Consider the following 27,582-nt stretch of genomic DNA (forward strand, 5'->3'; position numbering starts at 1 on the left):
GTTGTTTCAAGGAGCGCAATACGACGATACTTGAACAAAAATGAGCTGCATGGTCGAGTTGCCAATGCCACAAAAAAGCCCGGTTGCAATATGCCCAATAACACCTTGACACGCCTCAAAGCTTCTGGCACACTGTTATTTGGAGTGACAAGACCAATATAAAGAATGATGGATTGATAGGCATCAATTTGAGATGTATAATTATCAATATGAATACCGGTGTCTGTGCAAATAACAATAATCAACAATGTATTCATTCGGAGTGTTTTATATGGAATGTGAACATTGTACAGTAGGCAGAACCTGCAATTTGAAAATCTTGAAATTAATGTATGGATTCAGATGGGAAAATGTTATTTGCATTTTAAATGTTATCTATTTATTTCTTAATTTTAAGTAAATCCTTAGTGCTTAGAATATGAAAACATGAGGCAGTGTTCATAAGACCTCTCTCCATCAGAAGATATCTATATATCAGAGTTCTGTCTATCCAAAACCAGTCAACATCAAGAGCTTGTTACGTTAACTCACTCTCCTTCCAGCCCAAGAGTCAGCAGGGGGAATACAGCAGAAGGCAGGAGACGAAGTGATGGTAAAAATTAGCAGAGTTTATTGAATAATCTTAATTGCATCTTTCTCAATGCTCAGTCTACTTTGTCTGACCACTAATTCAGCACTAATTCAACAAGTGTTACTATACCATGCAAAGTCAATGGACAATTACTTCACATCATGCCATGACACTGAAGACCTTGAAATTGAAACTCTTTGTCGCTAACTTGAGACAATATAGCACACAACATAAAATTAAAGAATTTGACAAATAACAATATGAAAAATTAGTAAAAAATTATTATATATAAATGATATATGTATGAATAAAATAATATAAAAAAAATAGAAATGAATTAAGACTTAGTATGTACAGTGCTTGCTCTATTTAAGTAACTCACAAGCACACACACACAGACTCACAAACACACCTTGCCTTTGAAAAATGAAAACAGAACTTTAGATCCTTCTGTCATGGAATATGTTAAATGATAAGTTTCTTTCAAAATTATCAGAGAAAGTCATGATAGACATGTGGTATGTTTTTTTATAGCTATCAGTTCATCACTCATGACTGTGATGAATGACTTAGAATAGCCTACAACACCTTTCTCTAAATGCTTATTGAGGGATGTACAGCAGGATGCAGGAAATATGGTTGAGTAGGCAGGGTTGGGAGGGTTACTTTTGAAATGTATTCCACTACAGATTACAGAATACATGCTGTAAAATGTAATTTGTAATGTATTCCGTTAGATTATTCAAGGTCAGTAACATATTCTAAATACTTTGGATTACTTCTTCAGTACTGGTAGATTTTTTCACTTCTTTTGACTATAAAAACTCAAAATTGCCAGTACAGTAAGACAAAATACACGTTAAAAATACATTCTCTGAAAAACCTAAATATCTTATGCAGTGTTGCTTCTAAAACAAGATAAATCAATTTTGTTTTTAAGGATTTTTAGATATTTTTTCAAGAAAACAATAAAAAAATTATCAAGAATTAGATTTTTGCCCTAATATCAAAGGTCTTTCTAGAAAAAAAGAAATTCTGATCCAACGTGAATTTTCTTGAAATAAAATATGATCATGCCTGGTAACGTGCATGTAAAATGGCTAGAAACAGCATTTTAGCTTAGTGTAAAGCTGACAGTTGACACTAGGTTTATTTCTATTTCTTCAGCTCCAAACTTCTCTGTCTCCTCATATGAATGTAACACATCATAAGAAAGTGTTTCACCGCTGTTCAAATGCACTTTGGATCACATCATTTATATGTATAAATGTTTTCCATCTGAAAGGACTAAATATTAAATGAAACAAATGACAATAAAATGCAAAGTAATCTCTTCAGTAATCAAAGTACTTTTTGAATGTAACTTTATTCTACTTACCAATGATTTAAATTGTAACTGTAGTGGAATACAATTACTGATATTTTGTATTTCAAATACATAATCCCATTACATTTACATTTATGCATTTGGCAGACACTTTTATCCAAAGCAATTTACAGTGCCCTTATTACAGGGACAATCCCCCTGGAGCAACCTGGAGTTAAGTGCCTTGCTCAAGGACACAATGGTGGTGGCTGTGGGGATTGAACCAACAACCTTTTACTTACCAGTTCAGTGCTTTAGCCCACTACACCATGTATGCTGTTACTCCCCAACCCTGTTTTTAGGTATAACATATCTACATCTAGTGCCTGTATTGTCCATTAGTCTTTAAACAGCAGCTAGGCTCCTTACCTAGTTAAAAACCTGCTAATTTCAAGACATTGACGTCACGTCAGGTCGTCACATGACGTCATAAGTAGCTCATATTCTGTGTAAGATGCTCATAGCACAAAACGTTCAGTCAGACGCTTGGGTTTTGGCACGGAGTTCCTGCCATACACTGCATTGTGCTGTTTTAGGCTAAGTGTGTAGAATCCCCCCTCAGACAGGCTCTGTGTACGGTGACACGTAACAAATGTGACTGAAGGGTCTTAATTTCAAGACGCGATTTTATTAGGTTATAGTATGTCCCAATACTTGCACTGTTTTTTGATACACTAAAAAGTAGCCACTTTTCCCATTACAAAAACACTGCACCCTTTAAGGGCATAGTGTAAGTATGAGAATTGGGACGCAGCATCTGTCTAAGCAGTAGACAGTTCCTGACTTTTTTTTTGTTGTCAAATGTAAATGTATAAAAACAGCTACAAATCCAGCCGTGGCTGCTCACAGTTCCTCATATTGTCAGACGTATCATGTCCCAGACATTCTTGCTTCACAGAGCAAGACACATTTTTTTTTAAATAAACATTTCCCATTCTATCATGCTTCTATCATGCTTAACCCCCAAAATTCTCTCACAACCATGTCTCATCAAAAAGCAGTATCACTCTTGCTGTTACACACTGCCATCCATATCTTCAAAAGAAATTTACAGAAATAAAATAAAATAAAAAAATAAAAAAATAAATAAATTATATATATATATATATATATATATATATATATATATAAAAGGACTTAAATATTGATCTGTTTCTTACCCACACTTATATCACTTTTAAAGATATGGATATAAACACTGGAGTCTTATGGATTACTTTAATGCTGCTTTTATCTGCTTTTTGGACCTTCAGATTTCTGGCCATCATTTACTTGCATTACAAGGACCAAAGGAGCCGATATATTCTTCTAAAATCTTTGTTTGTGTTCTGCAGAAAAAAAAAGTCATACAAGTTTAGGATGGCATGAGGGTGAGTGATGATAGAATTTTCATTTTTGGGTGAATTATCCCTTTAATGGCATCTGACCTGCATTGCCAAACAGCAAGTGGAGGTGAACAAAACTTGAATGAGATGTTCAGAAGAGTTTATTACTGTGCATCTGAGCACAGAAGGCAAGTCTTACTATACAAAATACATGATAAAGACACTCATCAGTTCCATAATGCCTGGCAAAAGCAGATTGAACATACTCTGTGGTTTTGCAGTTGGTAATGCAAAAGAGGAGCTAATATTTTTTTTATTTTCTCTTCTCCATCTTTAGTGCAAAGAGCTATCCAGATGGAATCACAAACATCGGTGTGTGATCAGGACATAAGCACTAGGAATTCTGATAGAAAAGAAAGGATTCACCTGTGTTTATTATCCTAGGGATGGATTATTAAATTATAAATATAATATAAATTGCCATTTCATGTTTCTCTGAAATTAGATATGTCCAGTTCAATTAGGTGGGTAAATGTAATCCTTGAATTGTTTGCAAACAGAGAAATACATTTTAAAAACTAAGAGATTGGTTTGGAGAAAGGAAAGAATAGTGAATTGTTTGATAATCAGAAGATCCGCTCTACAGTCCCAAGCCTTGTCTCTTTCTCTAAGCATTTAAGTGAGAGGTTTATGTTATTAGCATTCCTTCACTTCCACTCATGTCAATACTTTTTATTCATCACACTCTTCCTCATCCTCCTCCTCCTCATCTTCATCAAACTGGTCCCTCATGTCCAGATCATCCTCATCTTCAATCTGCAGGGTAAAAGTGAAAAATCAAAACCAAGAATAAGCAGAACAAATGTAAAAATAGCTAAAAACACAAAACCACAAAAGAATATTTGATAAAAGCCTGTGAAACAATAAATTAATGAATTGTAAGGTTTTGGGGTTCAGTGAGGAATGTATCACTCTTAAGCCTTTGTTTGAGGTTCAGAATCTTCTGATCCTGGTCAGCAAGTAGCATGAGAAGATCATCCTGCTCCTTCATAGACTCCTGCACCTCCTGCTGCAACTTGCCCTTTTCTGCCTGCAGGATAGCTGCAGTGCTTGTGGTTGAAGCAAGGTCTCTCTCCATTGATTCCCAGCTTTCCAAAAGAGTTTTTAACTCTTCCTAAGAAACAGTGAGTATGAGCAATTAAAAAAAGGAAAGATCAGCAATTGGGTTAAACAAAAAAGGCAAAATGTAAATTAATAACAGGAATTAAATGAAGGACAAGAAGGCAACCCATCCTCCAGAGCAAGACACCTTGAGTTTTTGTGTCTTGGTAGTCTGAGTGGAAAGTCTGCTCTCCAACTCTGCTATCTTCTCTGTGTAGGTACTATCATCTCCAGAGACTAGGACTGCAGCCTGAAAGACAGACAAAACTGAACTTATTTTAATACACACATTAATAGAAATAGCTTCACATAAAAAGAAAAAAAAAAAGGCATTCTGACACTGCTTACAAGCCAACCGCATTGAAGCTTGCGATTTTGAGAAAGCTCTCGCTATTTTTGGACAAAATATACAACAAACAGTTTGCGGGAAGTTTGTGGAAGTGCCGTCTAAGACTGCAGTGTGCTGGACTGTAGTGTCATTAATGAAACACAATCTCTACACTGATCAATAAGTGTAACTCGCTCACCGTGGTCTCAGAACTTCTGAGAAGCTCCTGCCTTTCAGTCTGCAGTTGTGTGATATCTGCTGTCTGGCTCTGCAACTGAGCTTTCAGTGTCTCCACCTCCTGCAACCAACCACAGAAACAAAACTGGTGATCAGGTACAGAGCATAATGAAAGGAAAGGATGAAACTTTATCTTAAGTATTTCTGTGCTCTCTGAAGTTGACTCTTCTGCTGATGATACACTCTCAGCATTCTGTGTGGCAAAGACAAAATACATCCAAATATACCACACTATTTCATGACACATCTGTACAAGGCGAGGACACTAGAATACTAATAGTACAAACATTTGGGGTGGGGGTTTGAAGGACTGAACGCACACATACCATGCTGGTAATTAGAGTGTCCTTCTCTGCAAGAAGTTGGTTTTGTCTCTGTAGTTCCTCAAGCTGTTCTTTGAGCTGGCCCAGCTCTTCTGGCTGCAGGCCATTCACATGGGCTGCCTCTGCCTGATTACCTGTCTGTTGATTATCTTTACCTACAGAACATAAAGGAAAGAGGGGCAATTTTAACAGACAACTGAAGGCAAGAGTGGTTTAGAATAAGATTTTCGAATAGAATAAATAGAGTAACTTATTATGGAGTTCTTCAAAATCTCGTCAAATAATGACAATCATGAACATCAGCAAACATTATTTTATTATAATGCTTAGCAGATCACCACTGTACATTCAGATGTCATTGAAGTACTATTCATGTTTTCATTTAATATTTAAATGTCTATGAACTTTGGATACAGTATATTGTTAAAGACTTAGTAAAGTCATGCTATTGTATTAAAGTGTTACTTTATACGATTCAAGACTTTGTCACTCTGCATCCATACAGGTGTACAAAAGAAAGTAAACTTTTTTACTGATATTTATCTTAGTCTTAGTACCTAGTTTGAGTTTAAGAATGTTGTACTGGTCTTTGTGCTGCTGGATCTGAGAGAGTTGCTGTGTTAGGGAACTCTGAATCTTTTCATCCTGAGACGACAGCGATGATACTTGTTCCTTCAGCTCCTTTATTTGAGAATCCTGCAAAGGAGGATAAAAGAGTGGAAAGAGAAAATGAACAAATCACCCAGCCCATGTACCCAAATATAAAAATAATTACCCCTCTTGGATCCCTACAGAGGAAGAAACCTTTGGAAGAGCCAGTGCTCAGCAGGAGAACCCATTCTTCTCTGGCAGACACAAATTGAATACATTATCTATGGCAATTATAATGGTAGCAATATTTAATATTTATAATATTAGCCATTTGATTACAAAAATATAGCTGTCAATCAAAAGTGGGAAGTTTATAGATTGTCTGAAAGAAATGCCACTGTAGAGTCTACCAGAGACCACTGGAGGGTCTCAGAAAGGGGCTAGGGAAGCATAATTTCCTGTTGATATATACTCACTGGCCACTTTATTAGGTACCCCTACTTATTCATGCGATTATCTAATCAGCCAATCATGTGGTAGCAATGTAATGAATAAAATCATGCAGATATTGGTCAAGAGCTTCAGTTAATGTTCACATCAACCATCAGAATGGGGAAAAAATGTGATCTCAGTGATTTAGACCATGGCATTATTGTTGGTGCCAGACGGGCTGGTTCGAGTATTTCTGTAACTGCTGATCTCCTGGGATTTTCACGTGGAACAGTCTCTAGAGTGTAAAGAGAATGGTGCAAAAAAACATCCAGCGAGCAGCAGTTCTGTGGGCGAAAACGGCTTGTTAATGACAGAGGTCAGAGGATGGTCAGACTGGTCCAAGCTGACAGGAATGTGACAGTAACCCAAATAAACATGCATTACAACAGTGCTATGCAGAAAAGCATTTCTGAACATACAACACATTGAATATTGAGGCGAATGGGCTACAACAGAGATATACACAAAAACAGAAGAAATCAGGATGGGGCAAATCATTTTTAACAGCACTGTAGGATGTTCGAAGCTTTTGGAGAATTCGCCACAGTTCTTCTAGCTATTTAGGCTGTCTCAATTGCTTCTGTCTCTTCATGTAATCCCAGACTGACTCTATGTTCAGTGGGGGGCTCTGTGGGGACCATGCCATCTGTTGGAGGGCTCCCTGTTCTTTTATTCTGTTCTATTTGCAAAAGGAATGTTTGGGAGTCTAAAATGTATATTTCCTATTGACACACTAAAGCTGAAGAAATAAATAACCATCTTAAGACAAATGTTTTTGAGAAACATCTTATGACCCTAAGATGTTTGTACAGTACTGTATATAAAGCATGGGATTTTCATAGAGACAGGCCTGGATCTGCAAACAGGGACTTGTGGACCTCAGGATAAGTACCCTAAAGCAGGGGTAAAATAAAATATACATCGCTTTGTAACGGTCTGACAATGGTCAGACCGTTACTGAGTGCAACATTAGTGTTATGTCAGACACAGTTCAGGATTACTAAAAGAGGCAAACCAGCTGGCATCACAGCCATGAACAACATAGTCTTGTGTAGCCAGGCCTTTGACTAAAACCTCTAGCCTGGTTAGAGCATGGACTGTGGGAGGTCTGTGGGCATGCTGCCTGAGGCTGAGAATATGAACAACCCATCAGTCCACAGTCAACGTTAATAGAACATGTGTAAAAAGTGAGCAGCCGACACGGATAACTCAGTTTGCTGAGACTAACTTTAAACATAAGTGGTAGGGCCACATATGGCAGCAATTACAACTCCTTTAGGTAAGACTCTTAGCCAATTCTCCGTGGCCACATTTCACAAGCTCAATGCACTTGCACATTGGAGCATGAGGATTGTCTGTTATCCAATCTATTTCCTTCTGTCTTTGAATCTCCCTCATCCTGCCTTAAAGAAGCATTGTCAAAGCATGATGCCATGACCACCACCTTTCTTCACTGTAGGGATGGTGTTCTCAGGTGAGATGTGAGTTATCAACACAGGTTTGCAGCCTTAGGGATTAAAAAACTCAGTAGTGACACCACTAACTTGACTACATTTTTCCATAATATTCAGTTAATTTGAAAATAGGGTAGCTTTTCCATTAACTAGTTCCCTTTAAAAAAAAGAAGAAAAAAAAAGAAAAAGAAAAAGAGTGATGGTATAGCCCGACAAAAGACTACATCACTGGTTTTAATGTGTCCTTATATTGTGTGCGCAAACATACAGCCAAATGAGCTGAGGCAATAATTAAGTGCACCCTCATAAACAGCACTCTCTCATATGTAGCACTGAAAAGCCAGATTCATTCTAATAAATCAGATAGTTCTGATGGTTAATGTAAATAAACAGATGTTTTAAGCCTAGTGTATACTGCACAACTCAAGCTCGTCTCCTTTAATGTTTTGAGTCAGCGACTGGTTTGCGACGAGAAGTCTCAGATCTCACGATGAACAGTCTTGTTGTGTGCGCACTACTGCAACATGCTGAGATGAGTCCCAGATGCTACAACAATTTTCAAAACAACTTGATATCTAGATGTCTTGTCGCCAGGTAAGCGCACCGTCCCTACGAGCGAGAGACAATGAGCCACAGCAAATTAAATTGAGAGAGAGCGCAAGAGGATGGCAAGGTATTAGGAAGCAGAAGACAAAAAAGAATTATAAAATAAAATAAAACTTCACCCACATCTTCCTATCTGCGATCTTTATTTTTTTCAGCTGTTTTTTTGCAAATTAGCTCAAATATGTGTAAAAACTGGAGCGAGCCATTCTTTCATGTTTGTTGACATGTTAAAAAATGAACTGCGCGAGTTTGTGAATGAATTTCGTTATCTTAATTTTAAGATGCATTTTGGGCGATCCGTTTGAAACAGGAAAACGCTTAAGGCAGCTGTAATGGCCGGTTTTTCACCGGTTACATGCTGATTTAAAGGGAAATAAGCATACAATTGGAAAATTTAAAAAAGCAAATGCATGAACATGCACAATAGGGACACAGATATGAGAAGCACGCACATTAGAAGCTAAGTTACATGTACTGCACTAAAATAATTCTGCTCTAAACGTCATGTTTGCAAATAATTACGAGAAAATGTGCACCATCTTTTACTTTTTTGTGATTTATCATCATGCAGTAATATATAGACATAATGATTTATGTATATCCTCATGAAATGAGAGACTATCCCTTCGAAATCCAAACACAAGTGGTCAAAAGAGACGACCAGGTGTAACGGTGATGTCTTGCTTGTTAATCGCTTGCATAAGCCAAGTGTAAACATGGCCTCAGTTGGGGACGAATGGTCATGTAGCTGATACACTACAGTACTGTACTTTGTTTGCACCAACACATCGAAAAACACGTCGTAGGGCACCAACTGCGAGTCATGTAGTGTATGCTTGGCTTTAGTAAAAATATAAGATAAACAATGCTTTTTATTAAGCTTCTATGTATTATTGTATATAGAATTTAAATATAAAGTGCATATCAATGAAAATAATTAAATTTCATTCTCCCTTGTGAAAAACTGTGGGAAACATCCCTTCATTATTATTAAACAGATTTTTATTTAATGCCTTTAAAATACTGAACCTACTTTGCTACCTACTTTGCTAAAAAGGCTGTTTGGATAAAATGATGGTTTACCTCCCGTCATCACCCGAGCCTGGGTCAGAGTTAAAGGACGGAGGAAAACACATTCTACCTGTGTCCTCATGCGATTCAAGTAAGAGGTTTACGTCTGGGCAGAGATAGAATATTATAGTGTGTTATTCTTGTGTTTCAAGGTTTTTGCTTGTACAGTTTACGGATCGCCATGTCCGCTCATTATTAATACTCAGGGTATTAATTATCACGATTTTGTTTTGCTTTATTGTGGTCCAACCAAATTGGATTGTTGTGCAATTTCACCATCGCGGGTGAGACAGCAACTGAGTTCATCCATTAAAGAGTCAAATAACGCGGGACTGTTTATGAGCAGCTGCTTTCTCTCCCAAGATCATGAAATCAGCTTTAGGGCTGTCACTTCTCTCTCTCTCTCGTACTAATTACACACACACACATGCAGGCATGCGACCCCTCACAAACATTTTGGCTCGTAGATAGCTTAAATGCTAAAGCCTAGCTTTGTCCCTAAGCTATCGTACAAGCGGATATATATGTGGTAACTGGTAGACGCCATCTCCACCCCCATTCGCGGTCATATTCCCTGGCCGGAAATCTCGTGTGACATACTCTCCACGAGAGTCACGTCCGCTATTTCGTGCACGTCCCTCCTTACACACACACTGACACACACACACACTGTCACACACACACCTTATGTGTTATAGAATTATTTTATTTCCATATCTAATCATATCACTGTTTAATTTGTAGTTGTAAATCGGAAGTTTATTGACTGCATTGTATTAATTATAAATTGATATTACTGCATAAATAAACTTTGTTTATATTACAAAGAGAAGTGTTTTGGTTTGTTTTGCATACGCCTGTGTCATGCTGACGGGATGTCAGTGTTCGGATTCAAACCTTCACTCATTGTTTTTTTTTCCCCGAAAATCGATATTCTTCAGATGCCGATTTTCCTAAGAAAACAATCTAATATTGAGACTGTTTTACTATTTGGTTATTAGTCCCTAATTCCAGGGTGGTGCCCCGTCAATGTTAATCCTTATTAATATTCTATTGATTTTTGATAATTGATAATTATCTTTGATGACTGAATTTGAATGATCAATAAGCTAGTGTTAATTTTAATTAATGTTTCATCGATGTTAACAATTAACGATTATCTTTGATAATTGTTGATTTAAAGGATTTTAAAAAGCTATTGATTTTAATAATTAGTAATTATCTTTGATAATTATTAATTATTGCTAATAACCAAACTTGCTCCTAAACGTAGCACACTACATTTACTGGAGCCCCATATGAGGTTTTAATGAGTTTTAATTATTTAAATATTAATTAATAACTACAGAAATAATTAATTATTTCTGATAGTAACACTGATCTAAACAACCAGTAAAGCCCTACAGAGCTGAGATATTCTTCTAAAAATCTTTGTTTGTGTTCTGCAGAAGGAAAGTCATACAAATCTGGGATGGCATGAGGGTGAGTAAATGATGAGAGAATTTTCATTTTTGGGTGAACTAACCCTTTAAAGGTACAGTACAATTAAGTTTATTACATGTGTCTGAAATACATCTGTTAACATCTGTCTCAGGTGCTCTGTTTGCAGTATTCACTTCTGATTGAGGGGTGGGTATCTTATCGTTTTTGACTATGTACATCATTTAATATGTCAGTATTGCCACTGCATGTTGATTTCGGGAACAATTAAAATGTTCTGTGAAGTCTTCTTTAAATGTTGCTTTCTTTTTAAAACCATACTTGGCAAACTTACCCTTGTTTTGGCACAATAGTAATGATGTTACACGAGTAGGTGGTCATTGAATTTGTCTGGGACGCATAAGCATTTACAACATACATACATACAAAACAATACATTCACACTGCCTGGCCAAAAAAAAGTAGCCGTTTGGATGCAGATACTTAAGAGCCTATGATTGGATCATTATTGCAATGATTAATATGTTTCAGCTGGCAACAATTCTTTTAACCTTAAATGATGCAGTGTGTAGCTTCTCAATTTTTAAACAACCATGTCGGAAGACATATCCCATGGTCGTGGAAAAAATGTTATTGTGTATCAGAAGGGGCAAATTATTGGCCTGCATCAAACAAAGAAAACAACTGGTTTTCTCTGCTTGATGCAGGAGGTTGCTGAAACCCCACTGGAATGGGGTTAAGAATTGTCCAACGCATTATTAAAATCTGGAAGGAAAGTGGTGAACCGTCAGCTTCATGGAAGAAATGTGGTTGGGAAAAAATCTTGAAAAAATCTTGAATGATCATGATCGGAGATCACTAAAATGCTTGAAGTCACATCGTAAAAAATAGACAGTACAACTCACGGCTGTTTACTGTGAAAGTAAGAGCATTGTCACAGTGTGACAAGAACTTTGGGACTAAACAGCTGTGTGGCCACAAGAAAGCCGTTTGTTAGTGAGGCTAATCGGGGAAAAAATGACTTCGCTAGGGAGCATAGAGATTGGACTGTGGAGCAATGTCATATGGTCTGATGAGTCCAGATTTACCCTGTTCCAAAGCGATGGACGCATCAGGGTAAGAAGGGAAGCACATGAAGTGATGCACCCATCGTGCATAATGCACACTGTATAAGCCTCTGGAGGCACTTTTATGATCTGGGGTTGCTTCAATTGGTCAGGTCTAGGCTCAGCAAAATTGTACGGCGATAGCTGATTACCTGAATGTACTGAATGACTAGGTTATCCCATAAATAAATGTCTTCCCTGATGGCACGAGCATATTCCATGATAACAATGCCAAGATTCTTCGGGCTCAAATTGTGAAAGGGTGGTTCAGGGAGCATGAGAAATCATTTTCACACATGAATTGGCCACCACAGAGTTCTGACCTTAACCCCAATGAAAGTCTTTGGGATGTGCTGGAGAAGACTTTATGGGGTGGTTCGTCTCTCCTGTCATTAATACAAGATTTTGCACAAAAATTAATGCAACTCCGTATGGAAATAAATGTTGTGACGTTGCATAAGTTTGTCGAAACAATGTCACGAAGAATGCGTGCCGTAATCAAAGCTAAAAGCGGTCCAATGAAATATTAGAGTATGCAACTTTTTTTGGGCCAAGCTTTGTACATACGGTATAATATATAAAATACATGTGCCCCTGACTACCTCTTAAGGTGGTTTGAGTGATTGAATCACATTGCGTCTCCAGATAAAATGCATCCTGTTTCCCCCTGTATTTAGTTCTGTCCACATGTTATCACCCGAGATAGATGTTAATACCAGGGAACCTGGGTCTTTGTTTGTGTCCAGGACTCCAACACTGACCCTCTAACTCTTTGACAAGTTTGGTGAATTCATGATCAAACAGCATGTGTTCTGGTGTGGAAAATGTTGGCTGAGGTTTCTGAGCAGCACTGGAATACAGTTCATATTTGGTTATGAAGCCCAACTTCTCCACAAAGTTTTCCTTTCCGATGCGCTTCTCAATCAACTGCTTCAGCTTTTCTCTATAGAGAGGAAAATAAAAATATAATGTGAAACAGTGATAGATAGAAAGACACACAACTGTCAATAATGGGGCATATGTTATAAGTAGAGCTGCTAATTTATGAGAATAATTAGATATGTTTAACACTGTAAATTTACCCAATTACACAGGTACACAATTTCACATAATATAGGCTCCAGTTTTTTCTGCTCTCTAAAGACAGTTTGGAATAGTGTTCAACAGTTGGGTTCCAGAAGAAAATAAATCCCATTTATTTTTTTTCCATAGCTGAATACATTTCTAACGATTACTTCTAAACCTTCAAGGACAGACCCACCATGAGCTTCGATGGTATATGCTCCTGTTGAAGCCATTAGTCCATTTTATATCAACCAAATTTTTCAGAAACCGGAATTCCTGGTAAAGAACTAAATTAGCCATGATCCTAAACAGAAATGCTCTACCAGTTACAGAATTGTGACTAACAAACCACGCCAAATGAGCGCTGCAGCGAGGGCCCATTCGCATGATGTACTGTGAATAATGCAATCAAACTCTCATATTACACTCTCAAACTACTTATACATTTATAAATATCTGATTATTTTGCAATAAAATTAAAATATATAGTTTCTATACTTCTAATCAACAACTTTAAATCAATTAGTCTTTATTTGTCCATAGTTTTCAAATTCAATTACGTCACTTGCAATGCTTCATGGGACTGTACATGCCCTCATGAAAGTCCTTTGTCTTTTTGTCTGATATTCAAATACTTTTTTGCTTTTAACCAAAGTTTGTAATGGCATGATTCACCTTGGAACTGGTTGGTTTAGTTCATGGCTTAGAACTCTTTTATAAAATACCTATGAAAGAAACAAATGGGAAAAATACTTCCAGAACCAAGATGGCCGACAGCAGCACTTTTGTGCTATGTAGTCAGATCTTTTGCAAAAGCTTCAGCACAGGTGTCCGAGTTCAATAGTCGGACACAACAGACCTATAGCCAGGCTTTCCTTTATCAGTAAATGATGGATAAAGCTGGTCTTAACTGCTAGTTTATTAAGACTGAAAAAGAGAGAGAAAGAATACAGTATGAAAATACCTTGTGTAATTCTCTAAGCTGTTGTCATTATAGTAGATACAAATCCCCAATAACACAGCACACAGACCCTGAATCAGACACTCCTACTCACCCAGGTTTTCTGAGATATGACCTGTCAGCTGTGCACTTCCAGGTAAGAACGTAGAACTCACACATTAGTCCTCTGACAAACAGGTAACTCTACAGGACTCACCTGAAGCTAAAGTTTACTATAAAATGCTTACTATGAATTTATTTCCATCAAAATCATGGACAAGTCTATTATCCTCTAATCTGGACAAAAGGATACAAAGGGAACATTGTCTTGATTGTGCAGGAAGTGCATGACAGCAATTGGACAGTTACTGATCCAGGTGCAGAGCAGCATAAGAAGGCCCACCTTTGTCTGTACCCTACTGCCCTGTACACAGAAAATACACAAACACACAATTAGAGTCTTAATCAAACACACAGACATACTGTCACAATACATCGATTTACACTGAGCTAACTATGAAATGGGCACATTAGTTGATAGAGGAACTAGGCTACTTTAAGGCTAACTTAACTTTGTAAAACTTTCATCAAGCCATTTTAGACAACATTTCCAAGGTCCACCAAATCTTTTTTATATAGCTGAGCATTTGGACTTTTACAGTTGACCTTACATGAAACTGTATAACCAAAGTTTTTTTCTCCTTACTAATTAGTCTGCAGATAAGAATAAGTATAAATTTAAAAAAAAGTTTGATAATGGTGTCAAGTGGGTGAAATAACCAAATGTTTTTCAACATCTGTGAGCCAAGCAGAAGGAACCGGAGGTGGAGGTTGGAATATGCTAAAAGGTATGCACATATCTAGGGTTAATTAGTTTTTGAGGATAAAATGACAGCAGGAAAAACAGATGACTTTAGATTAGATCAACAACTTCCCATTAATAAAACAAAAATCTGAAGTGCCTCAATGTGAATGGAGTCTAAACAAAACCTCCAAAGATAAAACAAGATACCATTCAGACTGTGAACAGTATCTACTGAAACTACAGTTTACTTAAACCATAGTTTATAGAATTTAAAGAAATAAAAGCAATACATAATTAAAATATATATATATATATAAATAAATTTAAAAAAGGACATTCTAAAAGTATGTAGATGTTAATCCTGGAATGTTAAGAACATATATATCATATATATTTCATCCCAGTGGTTCCACATAATTATAGACACACAAAAACAAATATTAAAAAATAAAATAATTAATAAAATATAATAATTCACACACATAACCTCTACATCTCTCTCTCCACTGTCCCTCCCCGAGAGCCCTCCAGAAATGCTAAATATTTGCCCCACTTTCCCATAAACAAGTCCAAATTACCCAATCCTCTAGATACCCCTTCTTCAAACTCTCCCACCCTCCCCATCTCTGTACACCACTCTAGAAATGAAGGCACTCCGTTGGACTTCCAACTCCTTAAAATGACTTGTCTGCCAATCATAACATTTGTTAAAACCCAATTTTTTATAAATTTGTCCCCCAAATATATGACAGATCCATCGCCCAAAATACAAAGTCTGGGGCGAAGCAAAACTTGAGTGCCCAAAACGTCAAACAAAGAGCTCTGCACCTTCATCCAAAAATCTTGATTCTTAACACACCCCCAAAAAGCATGAGTTGTGTCTCCAACTTCTGATTGACAATGCCAGCAGTTGGGTGTGTCTTTAAGACCAAGCCTATATAATCTACAGGGGGTCCAGTAAAATGTAGAATCTTAAATTGCATAAGGCAAACCCTTGCATTTCTAGATGCAGACTTGACATTTTTTAGAATCCTAGTCCACACTTCTTCCTCCAATACCAAATTCAAATCTTTTTCCCATAATCTCCTGATAGAAGCTAAAGCTCCATCCTATCAGAAGACCTGCGGCCCAGAATAAACCCCACCTGATCTATATGTATAAGAGATGTCATAACCTTACTTAAATGATTAGCCAAAATTTTGGACAAAATTTTTACATCTAGCTGGATCAGGGAAATTGGACGGTAACTTTTACACACACACGGATCTTTGTCCTTTTTAAGAATCAGACTGATCTGGGCTTGTGTCATGGTTGGAGGAAGCTTTCCATTCTTTAATGATTCTGTATAAACTTCTAACAAAAGTGGAGCCAGTTCTGTAGCATAAGATCTAAAAAATTCATCAGCAAAACCATCTGGCCCCGGAGCTTTGCCTGTAGGTAAGGCCTTAATTACCTCGTCAAGTTCCTCCAAGGTTATCTCAGAATCAAAACAATTTCTTTGCTTAATCGTCAGTTTAGAAAGTTTTAATGGTTCCACAAAGTTTCTAATATCTTCATCAGTAGACGAAGACGTAGAACTATAAAGATCAATATAGAATTCTTTAGAAGCATTATTAATATCAGTGGCCGAGGTAAATATTTCACCACCAGCAGATTCACTGAGGGAATAGTAGAAAAAGACTCTCTCTGCTTTGTATATCTAGCCAAAAGCTTCCCTGCTTTGTCCCCTGACTCAAAGAATGACTGTCTTGCCCTGAATAACCAAAACTCCACTTTCCGTGACAAAATAGCATTATATCTGTATTTCAATCTATTTCAATTCATCAGACGACATTCTGCACTTCAGCTCTGCCTCTGCACTTTTAATATTCTCTTCCAACTCCACAAGTTCCGTGCTTTGGATTTTTTGGTGAATGAGGCATACTGTATGATCCGACCCCTAAGAACTGCCTTAAGTGCCTCCCAAGCCACGCCCACAGAGGATACTGAGGACCAGTTGGTCTCCATATAAACATTGATTTTGTTCTTGTTGGAAATCAGGATTTTGCAAAAGGGATACATTAAAGCGCCAACTATATGATTTATTTTTCTCCGTATGTGGCAACATCCCCAAACTCACCAGGGCGTGATCTGAGACTAAGATGTTTCCAACTGAGCAATCCGCAACAGATGAAATGAGGGCCTTAGATACCAAAAATAAATCTATTCTAGAATAAATCTTATGGACTGATGGAAAAAAATTTATAGTCCCTACCAGATGGGTTCAAAAGTCGCCAAATATCTGCAAGACCAAGATTTGTACACATCCTGTGAAGTGTCACCATTGCTCTAGGGGGCTTACACACTTTTGCTTCACTATGATCAAGGACTGAGTCCATCAAAAGTTTAAAGTCTGAATTTCAGCTAAAACAATAATGACTCTTCCTAATTTATCTTTAATCTGTATGAGAAATTTGAATTGTAGATGTTTATTAATCAATATAATGACTCCCCTGCTCTTACTTGAGCCAACACTAAAGAAAACATGTCCACCCCATATCTTCCCAAATTTTTCAGCTTCCTGCGGGGAAAGATGTGTTTCTTGAAGTACACTATATCATATTTCTTACGTTTAAGAAAAGAAATAACCTTCCTTCTTTTTATGGGGTGCCCCAACCCATTCACATTCCAAGTGGAGACAACTTATTCATATTAACATTTGACATATTGATATAATAAAAATAAATAAATTGTGTCAAAAACAAGATTACACAGACCACATTCCCCATTAATGCAACAATCAAACCCTGAACTTCCCCCCAATCAAAACAAACAGAAAAAAGAAAAACGTGCGCATTAACCCCGCGCACGACAACGCCAACTGGTGTCAATCCCTTAAAACTCAAAGAGTCCATGTACGCCTACGAGAGCTCCCGCGACATCTTTGCCATCAGATTGCTCAAGTCCGGTGCTTCAATACAAATTTTGTAAGGCAAAATTACATAACAGAAAAACAGACCCCAGCCAACAGGCAGAATAACAGAAAAAACATGTAGACTCATTCACAGAACCATCTCAAAGGTGTGTTCCTCCACAAAATAAACTCCAGCTGATATAAAGCCGTTCAGTTTCCTCGGACAGACAAGCAATTGTTCAGTGAGCCAGCTGTTATGAGTTCAGCAGATGACATAATCATTCCAATGTCCCGTAAAAATACTCAACAAAACAGACTCCAGCCAGCATGAAGAATAAGCACGAAGAACAAACAGATTTATCCACAGCTGTTCCAAAGGAGTGATATTCAACAGAACAAGCTCCAGCTGCTAGGCGGAGCCAGCATGAAAAACAAAACCAGCATCCCAGCTCCTCGGATGATCAAGAGCCAAACTAACTCGAAGGCCACAAAAAAAAAAAAAGAAAAAAAAAAGAAAAATACACCATAACTTACTCAGCCCGTCAACTTTATAAAAGACGTCCTTTATGTGAGCATGTAGATATTTTGCGGTCATCCAAAGTGTCCATTCTCGATCTGGCCGGAAACTTCAGTGTAAAAAAGATCTTCCGTCAATGCAAAAGTTTCTTGGAGTCATGCCACAAAACAAACTCCAGCCGCTTGGCGGAGCCAGTGCAAAAAGAAACAAAAATGGCACCCAGCTTCCTCAGATAATAGAGTGCCTGAACCGCGAGTCAGTCCACTAATATAAGAAACATCAAATGGCTTACTCACTCCAATGTATTGTTTTGGACATGTAAATACTTCGCGACCATTCTTCGTTTCTATTCTCAGTTTGGCCAGGAACATCAGTGCAAAAGTGATCTTCTGTTGGTGTAAGAGTTTCTTACATTCCTTGAACCGATTGCGTTTCTCTTGTTGAATTCGCAAAGTCCGGGAACAAGAAAATATTATGGTTCTTCCAAGAAAGCTTTCCTTTGCTCCTCGCCTGGCGCAACACGAGATCTTTATCGGATGATCTCAGAAATTTGGCCAAAATCGATCGGGGCCTGTCTCCCTCAGCAGATCTGCGAGCAGGGACTCTGTGAGCTCACTCGATTTCCAGCTTCTGGCCTGTTATGTCGAGCAGACTCGGGAAGAGCTCGTCCAGGAATTTCACCATATCTCTGCCCTCTTCATGCTCAGGAATTCCAACAATTCGTTTGTTATTCCTTCGGCTCATATTTTCAAAATATTCCAGTTTTTCCGAAATTAATTCCAAATCTGTTTTGGACACGGGCAGATTAGCGGATAAATCCCTTTCCGATGACTCAAGATAATCGATTCGTTTTTCAACTTCTGTCACTCTTGTAAACAACTCAGAGAATTTTGTTTCCAGCGCCGTAATCGATTGACGTATTACAGCGAGATCTTCCAAGTCAGCAACAACCTTCGTCAACATCACCGAGATGTTGGACAGTTGATGCTGCATTTCATCTACCGACGTGCCGTCCAAATCGAGTCCCCGTCTCGCAGTCCTGCCAGAGGCCTCAGCTTGAACACGTAAGTATCTTTTAATGTCTCCAGAGTCTGAGGATTTTGACTTCTTTGCCATGTTTACCTCAAAGAGCAAATATTTATCTGGGTGTATTGAATCTCACCAGATTATAACATGAAAATAATTTTAAAAAACTAGCAAAGTTCGCAGAGCTCGTGTCTCACAAGTCTGCTTCTCGCATGGCGTCCCCGGAAAACTCCTCATACACATTTTTAACAAAATATTCAAAAGGTTGGAACCTAATAATGAAAACAGAATTACACATATTACACAATTATTTTAAAATTATATTACAAAAATAAATGTACTATACCAAAACTATGCAACTTTTTGTTTATCAAAATGCTTCAACAGTTTATTTGTAAATTCTTTAATATTTAAAATGTTTAAGTAAAAAAATTCATAATGTAATACTGTGCCTTTAAATATTTATAATTTACAAATTTTACACTTACTACATTTTGTTACATTTGTTTATATGCACTTGTACGATTTACATTGAGTTTACATTGATATGTATAACCAAAGACTATTTACAGAGACTATTTAGCAGAGACAGGCCACTTCTATTAAAATGAATGGGAGAAATTGGAACGACCAACGGTCAACGAATGTAGAAAGGAAGTCACGCCTTACAGGTAAAAGCCAATCACATTTTAGATACAGACATTGCCTGTCAATCAACGCGCATGCGCATTAGCTATACAAGCGGGGAAATTCTTTTTTTTTTTTTTTTTGCGTAATCTGAGGTAAAGCAGCACAAATTATGATTCCAGTGTTGTCAGATTTTACTGTTGATTTGAAATATGTTCTTTGATCATAATCTTGACAAACTGTTTTTGAGATTTCTGTGTTTCCCCATTCAAGTAGGTAGGAGCTGCACTGTCATGACTGGAAATAGCCTCCCGGGAGTGTTCCAAAGATGGCTGACATTGGACTGACTTGCTAGAAAGACTGCTATTTAGCAGAGACGGGCAAATTCTATTAACTTAAAATAGAAAAGAAGTCCAGTGCTGTCAGATTTTATTGCTGATTTGAAATGTTTTCTTTGATCGTAATCTTGGCCAACCATTTTGGAGATTTTGGTCTTTCCTCATTCAACTATATAGGACCTGCACTTTAATGACCATTGTTGGGTGTAACGCGTTACAAAGTAATTAGTAGTTACTGTAATCTAATTATATTTAGTGGTAACACAGTAATGTAACGTGTTACTATTAAAATGTATTGTGTTCCTATGTTAGTACTTTTATGCGTGTTGCTGTGTCAGCTAATGAGCATGTGCTCTAACAAACCACCATGGCATAGAAGACACAGAGGCGATGGCAGATGAGCGAGCGACGTTACTATGGATGCAGCGGAGTGTAGTTGTGTGTTCAAATTAAAAACAAAGCGAAGTGTTTCAAGTTTTCATACGCTCACAATCAATCTCAGCGAGTGCTGTGTCAGCATGCTCCCAGCCCTGGCTGGAGGAGAGAGGGACATAAGACTGGGCCAGCGACAAATGCTTCTCAAATCTCCATGCTCTACCCCATCCTCGCGTGCCTCCCTCATGTGTCCCTCTGCAGCTGCCATGGGAGGAGAGGGGATCGGCTTCGGGCGTTTATGGAAAACAGTGCTCATTCCCATCAGACAGAGTGATATATCACTCACAAGGTGGAAACATTTGCAGAACAGCGTCTTGAAAAAAACATTGCTAAGCAAACGGCTCTTTTATGGTTTTTTATGTACTGTACACAATAAAACACAAACACAATGCAATAGCGTGACAGATGCGCAAGTGATAAAGGATACTCAATTTGTCTGAGCATAAGCAGGGAGGCAGAAATAATTCACACACTGTAAAGTTGTGTAAACACACATATGCTGCACATGTACACACACAAACAGACATACTGTACATGCACACATACACATGCATGATGCAACACACAAGCAAACCTGTATATGCACACCAAAAAGAAACAAGCATTCAAATACACAATGGTTTTACTATCAAAGTTGTTTGCAAATGTGTTTTCAGAAATGTTATCAGTTCATTAGTATTCTTTTTCTGTCTTTCACACAAACACAAACACAGGTAAACAAGCATACTGTACGCATACATGCCACACACAGCTAAGAAGGTTGTAGATAGCGGACACACACACACCTGAAGATACTACTACAGCATATTTGAGATAAGAAAATTAAGTTGCATTTTTAGAAATGCATTGGATCTCTTTAGCCAAGTTGCTGTCTTTGTCATGTTGCTGTAATTTTGTTATTGTTTTCAGTCAATTTTAAAGTACTAAAAGAGCTATTAGTGTCACGTTTGTTTATTTCGCAGGTTTGATTGGTTTTAGAAAGTAACTTCAAAAGTAAATTAGTAATCTGATTACTTTCCACATGAAGTAATCAGTAAAGTTTTTTTTTTAGAGAAATAAATAGTAATCAGTAGCAGATTACTTTTTTTTGGAAGTAACTTACCCAACACTGTTCATGACTAAAAATAGCTTCCTGTCAATAGACCGACTTGCTAGAAAGACTTTGGTATAACAAGTTCTAAATTGGTGATGTCTATTTAAGAGAATGTTTGCATGAGCTTCCGCTAGCAAGTATTTACGGCGCACATTAAAGACATGAAAGAGAAGGTACAGAGTTGTTTTTACCTCATCCATGCAATGTGTGATTAAAATGTATATTTCTCTTTTACTTTTTATTCAACAACTGACTGTAAATAACAGAAAGGGGGGGGGGATGGGGGGGTTCCCTTTTTTCTCCCAATTTGGAATGCCCAATTCCCAATGCGCTCTAAGTCCTCATGGATGCATAGTGATTCGCCTCAGTCCGGGTGGCGGAGGACGAATCCCAGTTGCCTCCACATCTGAGACAGTCAACCCGCTCATCTTATCACGTGGCTTGTTGAGCGCGTTGCCACGGAGACATAGAGCGTGTGGAGGCTTCACGCCATCCACCGCGGCAACCACGCTTAATTCACCATACGCCCCACCGAGAACAAACCACATTATAGCGACCACGAGGAGATTACCCCATGTGACTCTACCCTCCCTAGCAACCGGGCCAATTTAGGTTGCTTACGAGACCTGGCTGGAGTCACTCAGCACGCCCTGGGATTCGAACTAGTGAACTCCAGGGGTGGTAGCTAGCGTATTTTAACAGAAAGGATATTAAGAGACATGGAATGAAAGTGCGTGCATTTCATCTTGGGACACACGGAAAGAGCCAAAAGGAAACTTTTACTTGCATAATGTGTATTGACTTGTACAAATATTTATTGTAGAAGTTCTCAAATTCAAATCTACATGCGTTCAAAGTTTTGCAACACTTTTACCTTCTAATAGACGTCCAACAGGCGTTACACTGGTCTGTAGCCATGCTGTAAAATGGAGATTGTTGTGAAAACAGTCCATGGAAAAGTTTAACCAAAATTAGAGTTGACGTGGTTCATTGCAATGTAACTGTAACTATGGCATATCATGGCTCCAGACAGCTCCAGACCCACTGCAGCCAAATCAGATTTACTCAGCTAAATCACTGGAAAATCTGAATATGTACTAGCCGCGCAATTTAATCACATATGCAAGTGATTTACTCATATCGTTGTGGTCTGTAATGCATTTCATAATCTTATAATAACTAAAAGTTGTATGTTATCGTAAATTGTAATCTCATAAAGTGACCGTAGTTAAAAAGAAAAAAATATTATTTGTGATTATGAACGGATCATATGAGCACATTACATCAAATGATTATAGCTGAACAACTTTCATTGTCCCTTTCAAAGAGCATTGAAAAAGTTTTATTGTTCAAATCACAATGCCCCACAAGTACTACCTTCTCATTTATAACATATTTTCGAATCCAACAAAAGCAACAGCCTCTTAAAGGGGTAACAAGTGAATGGTGGGTTTTGGGGAAAATTAAAAAAAAAAGGCATAATCTAATAATCATTTTAAAAGAAATGGGATAGAGTATAGAGTTGTTGGGAGAGGATAAATGGTTTGAATATGAAAAAAAAAGATAACTAGGTTTATAAGACCAATCTGGATCTTATTTGTAAATAGCAAAAGAGGAATGCAGTAAAAAGTAATTGGAAACATTGATTTTGTCTTTTTTGTTCATGTGAAAGGAGTGATTATTTACTGTCTTGGACTTAGCAGTCATCTAAAAGGGGTTTTCCTGATGAAGTCAGAAATGTCTCTGTTTTAGAACAAGCCTGAAAAACCACAGCATGCGGTCAGCAGTAAAAATCAAAATGTCCAAGCTAGGGTTGCCAGGGTCAGTAAGGGAACACAACAGGGCAGAAATAGCAAGCAGAAGGTACACAAAAAGCTAATGAACCCCCAACATGGAAAATGAAGGGCCACCCTGCTGAGGACAAGCCACACCATCACACTAAATAACCCACACACAGATACTCACCCTCCGGTTGAGCTTATCACCCTGCAAAAATCACAGCACATTTCATTTAGAAAAATCAGTAACAACTACAAGCTACCATTCCCATATGAGTTTGGAGTTCCTTTTTCAAAAGGAGTGTTCGAAAGAAGGCAGATAAGGTTGAAATACTAAGGCAAAAAGAGTTACCTCAAAGGTTCAATGCTCTTGACTTTAAAATGCTTTTATGCAGCCAGTCCTTGAGTCCAGAGCATTAAACCTCAAAAAGCTAACAAGTAAACAGTCATGGATCCAGGCAATTTGAAGTTAAGTACCTGGGATAGGATGTTGGTGCACTGTTGCAGAAGTGAAATGGGTGGCTTGCCCAGACAGGTGGCCAACTGCAGCTACTCTTTCTGGGTGAGGATATCCTGCAGCACATGAGCCAGAGCCACAGCCACAGCAGCACACCAGTTTGACAGGGAGTCCACTGAGAACAGACCTCCACATAAGAGCTGTCCCGCTGAGACAGAGTTAGCTGAGAACAGAGACAGAAAATGATTGATGAAATGTACCCAAATAACAAAAGAAAAATGTTATTTGAAAGTAAAAAAAAAAAAAAAATTATATAAATATATATATATATATATATATATATATATATATATATATATATATATATATATATATATATATAGATATAGATATAGATATAGATATATATAGCTGCAAGCAGCGATAACAGGCCCAAGCACTACGGCATCATCGCCACCTGGTGGCTCTAGGAAACAAAGCATAGTGGGTGCATGCATTTGAGAGGGTAAACATAAGAGGACTATTTCAAAGTCACACAAAGTGTCACACTTCCTGTTGTCAGTTAGTGGCGCTATGACCGTGACCCACAATAGCCACATCAATGCGATTAGATGACATGACCAAACATACTGCACAAGTTTGATCTAAATCTGTCAATGGACACAGAAGATATGAAACACTTCCTATTTCCCTTTTTTTTTTTTTTTTTGCCATAAATGTATTGCCTAGCCATGGCTACACAGTTCAAGATATCAAAAATCCATTCACAATTTAGCATCTTCAATGTCTTGGCATCATGTTGACCAAATTTGGTGAGAATTGTAAATCCTCTAGGAGTATTTAAAAGTTCAGGGCCTGCAATTTAAAAAAAATGCACATTTAATCCAAGATGGCCAACATCCTGTTGGGCGGAGCTAATGCAAGCACGATAGGAAATTACTTGCTGACGACACAGCTTAATGCTCATTGGCTTAAACAACCGTGATGTTTTATCATCTTCTAAAATATTAGATTTTTTTTTAATCTATAATATCAGGTTTTTATTACTTTATATCTACTGTCCAAACTTTATGGCATTTTATGAACAAAAAACTACTTGTCCTGTCTTTAGAAAAAGCTTTCATATAACTGATCTTTTTGTATTATTGTTCTCAAATTCATATTGTGTTTTTATGCCAATTCCTGCCTAGTTTACTCAGATAATTGTGCAGATGTACACTTTTAGGAATCATTCATCAATGGAGCATTTCTGGTACTGCGTCTGAGCACTTTGGCACTCTACCTAAAATTTGAAACAGATCTGGCTTTGATGTTCTAGTATTTTTACACTTCAGTTGACATTTTTATTATATAAAAAATAAAATATATGTGCAGTACATTTTCATTACAATAAACTTAGACTTCTATAACTTTTTATTTCACTCAAAAAACTGTTTTCACTTGCACAATAAATTGCAATGGCAACAGTATTTAAGATATCAAATATCCCATTACAATTTTACATCAGCAGTGTCTTGACATTATTCTAAAGAATTCTGAAGCAATTCATGAGAACACAATAATAAATGTGATCAGCCCCCACTACAAAACATACAGTTGAATTTTCATCAAAATCATACAGAGCACACAGAAGTTATAAGGAACTTCCTGTTTCACATTTATTTCCATAGCAACACCATTCAAAATATCAAAAATCTGTTCGCAATTTAGCATCTTTAATGAATAATATTGCCTAAGTTTGGTGCCAGTCACATGAATCCCCTATGAGAAGTATTCAAAAGTTCAGGGCCTGCAATTTAAAAGAAAATACACATTCAATCCAAAATAACCAATTTCCTGTTGGGTGGAGCTAATGACTGTAATTTCAAAAATTGTCCAGCTTGATGAGAACAATATATGTAGCAAGTTTGGTGACCGTAGAAGAAACTTACCCCACCACTTTTGTCAAAAGGTGGTGCTACAGAGCTCCCCAGATACACCCATGTGTTAACTTTTGTCCAGTCCTAATGGCCAACAACTCTGATGTGTGTGCAAAATATCATGAAAATTCAAGCATGCCAAGTACCTCAAAAACATGTGAATATACATAAAAAGGAATAATGACATTTAATGCGTTGCCATGGCAACACTGTGTAAGATATAAAACATCCCTTCAGAATTTTAAATCTGCACTATCTTGACATTATTCTAAAAAATTGAAGCAATTCAGGTAAACATAAGAGGGATATTTCAAAGTCTGTTTAACATGCCACACTTCCGCCAGTTGGTGGCGCTACGAACATGATCCACAATAACCACATCAATGTGATCAGCCCACAAGGCCAAACATTTGGCTCAATTTTGATGTAAATCACACAATACATGCAGAAGATATGAGACACTTAATGTTTTGATGTTTATTTATCGTGTTGCCATGGCAACACCATTCGATATATCAAAAATCTGTTCGCAATTTAGCATCGTCAATGTCTTGGTATGATGTCTCCCACATTTGGTACCTGTAACATGAAATCCCTCGGAGGAGTATTTCAAATTCCAGAGCATGCATTTTTCAAACAATCCAAAATGTCTGACTACTTGTTGGGCGGAGCTTATAACTGTCAGCGCAAAAGTTGTCTGACTTGATGAGATCTATACATGTACAAAGTTTGGTGACTTTAACTCAAAAGGGATGTGCTACAGAGCCCCCCGAACATCTTCTAGGTGGCTCTAGATTCATCAAAAGAACTTGATGAGCATGTTGATATAATTCCTGATCTATCCATTCAAAATGAAAGAAGCAATCGATTTGAATCTATTTTGAATGTATTGTGTAGATCAGATGCTCTCAATCTACTTAGGTCTCTGAACTCCAAACAAAAATAAATTTTCTATCAAGACAGTGGTGCTTAGAGAAAGTTAGAGGTAAAAAGCCAGAACCTTTCAATGTATTTGTTACTGGAGGTGCAGGAACAGGAAAGTCACATTTAATCAGAGCTATTCATTATGAAGTGACCAGATTATTATCCCAAGTTGCAACTGCACCAGACAAAGTTTCTGTTCTTTTGACAGCACCTACTGGAATTGCTGCTTTCATCTTGGGTGCTAAACCATCCATAGTACATTTTTAATCGGGACAGATGTAAAATTGCCTTACACACCTTTAGGAGAAGAAAAAGTAAAGACAATACATGTGGTATTTAGTGACTTGCATATACTGATTATAGATGAAATTTCTATGGTAAACCACAGCCTACTAGCCTATGTCAATGGTAGGCTTAGACAAATAAAGCAGACAGATGACTACTCTCCATTTGGTAAAGTTAGTATAATTGCTGTGGGAGATGTTTTCAATTGCCACCTGAGAGAGGAAAACCATTGTATTTGCAAAATGCTCCACTGGATTTGTGGAACAGCACATTTGCACTGTCAGAATTAACAATCATTGTTAGATAAAAATACTCAGCTTTTGCGGAGATATTGAATAGATTGCGTACACATAGCAAGAGTTCCCCACTATCACTTAATTAATTAAATATGTAGGGAAACTGGGCAAAC

The 27,582-nt window shown here is 37.5% G+C and overlaps 1 pseudogene; it reads right to left on the reverse strand.

Moving 5' to 3' along the window:
- Positions 1–3,994: 3,994 nt before the first annotated feature.
- LOC127443549 (general vesicular transport factor p115-like) lies at positions 3,995–27,149 on the reverse strand (annotated as a pseudogene).
- Between the last annotated feature and the right edge of the window lie 433 nt (positions 27,150–27,582).

Source organism: Myxocyprinus asiaticus, chromosome 7, assembly GCF_019703515.2.
Source record: "Myxocyprinus asiaticus isolate MX2 ecotype Aquarium Trade chromosome 7, UBuf_Myxa_2, whole genome shotgun sequence".
Lineage (NCBI taxonomy): Eukaryota > Metazoa > Chordata > Actinopteri > Cypriniformes > Catostomidae > Myxocyprinus > Myxocyprinus asiaticus.